Source organism: Metopolophium dirhodum, chromosome 1, assembly GCF_019925205.1.
Source record: "Metopolophium dirhodum isolate CAU chromosome 1, ASM1992520v1, whole genome shotgun sequence".
Classification (NCBI taxonomy): Eukaryota; Metazoa; Arthropoda; class Insecta; order Hemiptera; family Aphididae; genus Metopolophium; species Metopolophium dirhodum.
The window spans coordinates 11,952,017-11,958,281 of NC_083560.1; positions in this window are offsets into that span (position 1 = coordinate 11,952,017).

Consider the following 6,265-nt stretch of genomic DNA (forward strand, 5'->3'; position numbering starts at 1 on the left):
TGTTATATATTTTAGTAATATTATATTTCATTTAAAAAAATATTATTTTTATGATGCTCGTTTATTTAATTATGGCTAGCTTAAATCTCTTACCTACCAGATCTTTCCACCGAAAGTCTGTATTGTTAACCGTTTGTATGTTTAACGTGGTATTAAAAGCCTTTTTTTTATCCTCATGATTTTTAACTGGCCATTTTGGTTTTGGATAGAAATTCAGCTGAACCTCAAACTGTTTATCATATTACTATCCTTCGCTCAGTGCAGCAGCTATTGTTTTTCTGATACGGTCAAGTTAAACAACAGTGTACACTCATGTGTTTAAATTTGTTTGCATAAAATTGCGTTGTCTGTGTCCAATTTAGTGAAATATTGCGAGGACAGCAAACACAGTATATAAACTCAATTTTTTTTATAAGTTTAAATTTGGAAAAAATTAGATATTTAAACAAATTATAACAATTTTATTTTAGTTATTATTACTACTTATTTTATATTGATTACACAATAAGAATGTTGAAATTATAAGTTTTATACTGATCTATGTTTTTAATTTGTGCCATTTGTCCACTAGGGATATATGTAGCTACAAGGAGTAGGAGATAAATCCAAGATATCTTATGTTCAGATAATCAGTCGTGATTTATCAGAGCTAGTGTAAGCACTTCCACGTCCTTGTCGACACAGAGGATCACAATTTCTCAAAATTACCATGAAATCAGCCTTAAGTATTGTAAAAGAACTGTTTTACAATGTACGGAAAATAATAAAACTAGGTTAGTTTTACAGTGACATCTTTTACTATATAGAATTGTATTTATAAATAAGTTGATTTATTAAAAATAATAGTAATTTTTGGGAAAATGTTTAGGTACCCTACTGCTTGTATTTGGTCTACTGGTGATGAACTTGAAAGCACTAATAATCCACATGATGGTCATATCAGAGACACTTATTCTGATATCATAAAACAAATATTGGAGCAAGTCCAACAAGACTTAACTATAAAGCACTGATATTCATATCATATGGAACTATACAAATGTAAATATGTGTAATGCATTTTTATTTTTATGTTAATAAAATTATTTTGTGCTATTAAGCTGCGACAACCTTGGCAGATAATTTGATTACGCATTTATCAATGTGGATATAATAGTAACCAGTGGAGGTATAAATGGGCAAAAAACATGTATGTGCTCGAGGAACAGTTTAAATGTCAAATTAATTTTTCAAGACTAATATGAAACCTGGGTAATTATATTAACAATTAGTTACCTACCTATATGTGTAAGATAAAAAAATGTTGACACTAGTGTTACAGAATCCCATTTATCATTGTGACTCTTGATTTCAAAGACAAAAAGAAATATGTATTTTATTTGCTTGGTAATCCAGGCAATAAAATTATAATGATTTACTAATGCTGTAAGTTCATCTACGATGAATATGTATAATAGATGCTATTTTGAGACTCAATCCTTCTTTTTTAGATATATTTTTGTCGAATCACCTACATAATGATTCTACTTCATTTAAATAATATATTATACTCTCAACTTCTAATTGTTTTTTTATTTTTCATCGGTAAGTTATCTAAAAAATTCTTTGTGAGCTACCGGTTCAAATTTTAATCTAAATATTTTGTCTATTGTTTCCCGTGTTGAGTTGTCATATTTACTTTCTAAATTTTCAAAGAAAACTAAAGCCGTACTTTCTGAGTATATTGGTAAATATGTTACTTTTTATAGTCCGTTCTTTTGTTAATAGGTCTAAGCTCTAAGCATTTTTAAAAATTCATTAACATGTTCATGACATTTATCCCAAAACAGAATTGGATTACTGAATGGAGTTTTTTTTTTTAATCTCGTTATTTGGAATTTTTGTGGATTTAGTTAATTTGTAGTTTGTCTAAAATGTTACCATTTAAATATTGAATACATTTTTCTTCTGATTATATTTTAATATTATTATTTACACAATTGAAACTTGTTCCCGGTTCATTATAATTGTTTTTACTATTTAAAAATGATTACAAATGTGAAGTCTGAGGAGGAAGCTTGTATGTACAATAGTTTTATTATTCAACTTGTGTATAGTAACTAATATAATAACTTACCTATTGGGGTAATGTTGATAATATTATGGCATAATATAATGTATATAATATCTTATATTCTATTGTCTTTTAGTAAGCAAACTAAGAAATAGATGGATTGAAGAGGAAGGAGGAGAAGTAGATTAAAATGCAGAGGAACAAATTGTCGTTGTCCGAGTGTCAAAAAATGTATTTGATAACCGATCGATAATAATATAATATGTGGATGATTTGAAATTCAATTATTACAAACCTGAAGTCCGTAAAGGGAGTTTGTATGTACTATAGTATTATTCTTCAACTTTTTTATAGTAACTAATATAATACCTAACCTATTTAGGTAATATTTATAATATTATAATATTTATATCTAATATTATAATGTCTTTATAGCAGGGCTTGCAAACGTTATAATAACGTTATGATTATAACGTTATGCTTGATAAAAAACGATTGAAATTTGTAAACGTAATTATAACGAAAAACGATAAACATAAATAAATAAATAACACAAAACAAAACGTAACGTTTAACAAAATATATGATATATCATTAAACAAAACATAACGCAAAACGGTATATATTGTATTCCATTAAACAAAATAATTAATTTCCAATTATTTAATAATACTTAGTATTATTCAATTATTTATTCGATCCAAGAATTAATTATCCGGCCTATCCGGGAGATCCCGTATTAGATTTATTTTAAAATTTAATAAGAAGGTATTAATAGAATAATTTAATTACCAATAGCTAATAATAGTGATACTCTGATAATATTGTACTGTACTATCTGTACTACGGTCGGAATTTATACCATTCAAGTTATTCAACTATTGTGTTCGGTGATCATTGGTATTTATTTTGTTGTTTGTGAATGTTCTATTTAATAATGGTAATATGGTAATAAGTATAATTTAGATAGTATAAATTATACTATGTTGTCTACAGTCTATAATATATTAGCTATTTACACACTTTTATATTGCCAATACATATTATTTAACTTTTAACAACATAAATTATAGATTCTGATTATTTTGTCAATTGTAGGAAGGTATAAAATAAATGTTGACAAAGTATGTCAAAACAATCAGAGTAAAATATGTTTGAAACATAGATTCCTGCTTAAATGATATTCTCAAGCACAACATTGTAAAACTTACTAAATAATTTTAACATTTAAAAACCTAATAATACGTTCAAAATTTCAAAATAATGATCATGATTTTTTTTTTTTATATTTATTATTTTATAATAAAGTCCTTAGAGCCTAGGCAATTTATTAAATTCAATAATACATTATCACTTATAACTTAAGATTAATTATCATCATACTGTTTTATCATTTATTTTGTTTCCATTTCTTTACTAACTATGTATATTGTAATTTGATCTGTATCACTGTACTCTAAATTTTGTAAATAATATGTAATTGGGTTATCTAACCCATTTAATTAAATAAATACAATTACACAATACCTACTTAAAACTCAGAATAGGGAAATTATGTCCCCAAAAAAGGTCATAGTCATATACTTTTAAATTGCGGCCTGTGTACTTTTAAAACAGGTATCTAAATACTTTTAAATATTAAATAACGATAAACGCAAAAATTATATAACGTTTTAATTATGAATAACGTTAAACGCAAAAATTGTATAACGTTTTAATTCTGAATAACGATAAACACAAAAGTTGAATAACGTTTAAATTTTGAATAACGATAAACTCAAAATTTGTATAACGTTTTGATTGTAAATAACGTAAAACAATATTTTTTTTTCAAATGCAAGCCCTGCTTTATAGGTATTTAGTATGTGAACTAAGAAGTGGAGGTATTGGGCAACAAGAAGAAGAGATATAAATTTCCGTTGGAAACATATTCTTTGATTATATTTGTAAGTTTGTATGTACAATAGTTTTATTCTTTAACTTGTATACAGGATGTAACAGGAAGACCTGACAGGTGAAATAACTATGTTCTTATCAATATTTTATTTTATTTTTTTTTATACATAGTTTATAGTCTTTTGCTTTGCACATATAATATTACCCAAAATATTTTTCTTTTTTAAAACTGAAAATAAAAAATAAAATATTTTGTTTTGAATTTTTTGGAAAAATTCAAAACAGCCAATTTGTAAATCTGATTATAAGGACAATCTTGATAGTAAAAACATTTTTATAAGTCAACTGGTTTATTAACATTTTATACATTGTAATAATATTTTTTTTGTTTATTAATTAATTTAATCATCGTCATCGATTAAAACAATCAAACAATAAGCAATAAGTGTACATGGTACCCCTCCAATAAGAGTAGCTTGTTTTTGATACATGATTTTTTTATAAATGTATTTATTATCTTATGTTAATAAAAAAAAGATTTAATTATAATACTTATCATAATTAAAAAATATAGATTTTAATAATTATACTAAGATATTATTATCTAAGTTTAAATTCTTAATGTCCATTACAAGCATTTCCTTATTATTAAATTTTTTTAAAACCCATGTTCAATTTTCTACAAAGATCTATTCCTACATGTATTTATTTGCCAAAATGTTTGTTAACCTTTTTAATATTTAAATTTCCTTTAGTTTTATTTTATTAATCTTATATTATACTTGTGTTGTGGAATAAATGTCATAACATCTACTTTTAACATATTTAAAATTAAATTATTATAATATTTTCTTGAACAAAGTGTTGCAGAGTTAATTATTTCATCTGAATTATTACCTTCAATCAAAATAACAGTGTCATCAGCATGAGAAATAAATTTAAAAAGTAATAACTTTTTTTAAAATATTATTTTTGAGAATTTCCTGACATGAATATATTTCTTAAATTATTTATTTACCATAATAATTGTATCAATTTTTATCATACGTTTAAGTAGAATCTTTTTTTTTTTTATCAAGTCCTTCTGGTAAATCCTGTATAGTAATAAAATAAATATTATAACCTACCAATATTTCGGTAAGAATGATAATATGACATATAATGTATATAACTTATGTTTTATAGGTGTTAATTGTATGCAAACGTAGAAGTAGAGGAATTCGAGAAGAAGAATAAGAGAACAAATTGCTGTGGGAAACATATTCTTGGATTCCAGGAGTTCACAAATGATTGATTATATATGTGGGTAATTTGGGATTCAAACATTACAATACAAACAAGAAGTCCGAAGAGAAAGCTCCTATGTTCAATAGTTTTATACTTCAACTTGTTTATAGTAACTAATATAATAATCTACCATTATGAGTATTGATGATAATTAGAGCCCGGATTTATATGCATTCAAAAAGTGTCAAATATGTTGCAAACATGCAAGAAAAAAGTCGGTAAATATAAAATTATATGCAATATGTTAAAAAATGTGATTTAAAAAAAAAAAACTATACTTTTAAACTAAGGCAAGTAGGTACTAGATATTCTATCAGAAACAAAAAAGTATTTAAATAATTAAAAACGTAATACTTTAAAAATCAAAATTCCATATTTTATAATCTTCATTTTTTCTTAATCAAACATTTGCAGATTGTTTAAAATACAATGTCTAAAACTCTCAGAAAACTTAGAAAAAGACAGTCAAAATAATAAAAAAATTTATAAAATTGAGTTGCTGCCTTATTTGCTGCGCACGTCGAAGTAACTACATAGTATGCACTATGCCGAAAGTAGGTGTATGTGATTTATTGTTGTTAATGTCTTATCTATACGTGCTCCGATCTCATGAAGGGATGCAAACATGACAATATTTTAACAATATTCTTCTAGGAGTTCTTGTCAACGATTTTTTTCTCCTTTAGAATTACTAAAATGTGTATATTTTAAAATAAAATAGCCAATTTACTAAAAACCCATTAAATATGCAAGACATTCAATATACAATTTGGTGTAGTATGAACCGTGGATATCACCTAAACATGCATATTATGCAAATCCATATAATTCCGGGCTCTAATGATAATATTATGACATGACGGTGGAAAGGAAAATGGCGTAAACGATGTTTTTGATGAAAATTGTTTTTTAGGTAAGGTGTAAACGACATAATTCTGTATCGATTGTGCTCACCCAATTATTGATATGTTTATTATTGTCAAAGTTATATTTGATAATAAAATAATCGATAGTTGTAAGGCGTAAACG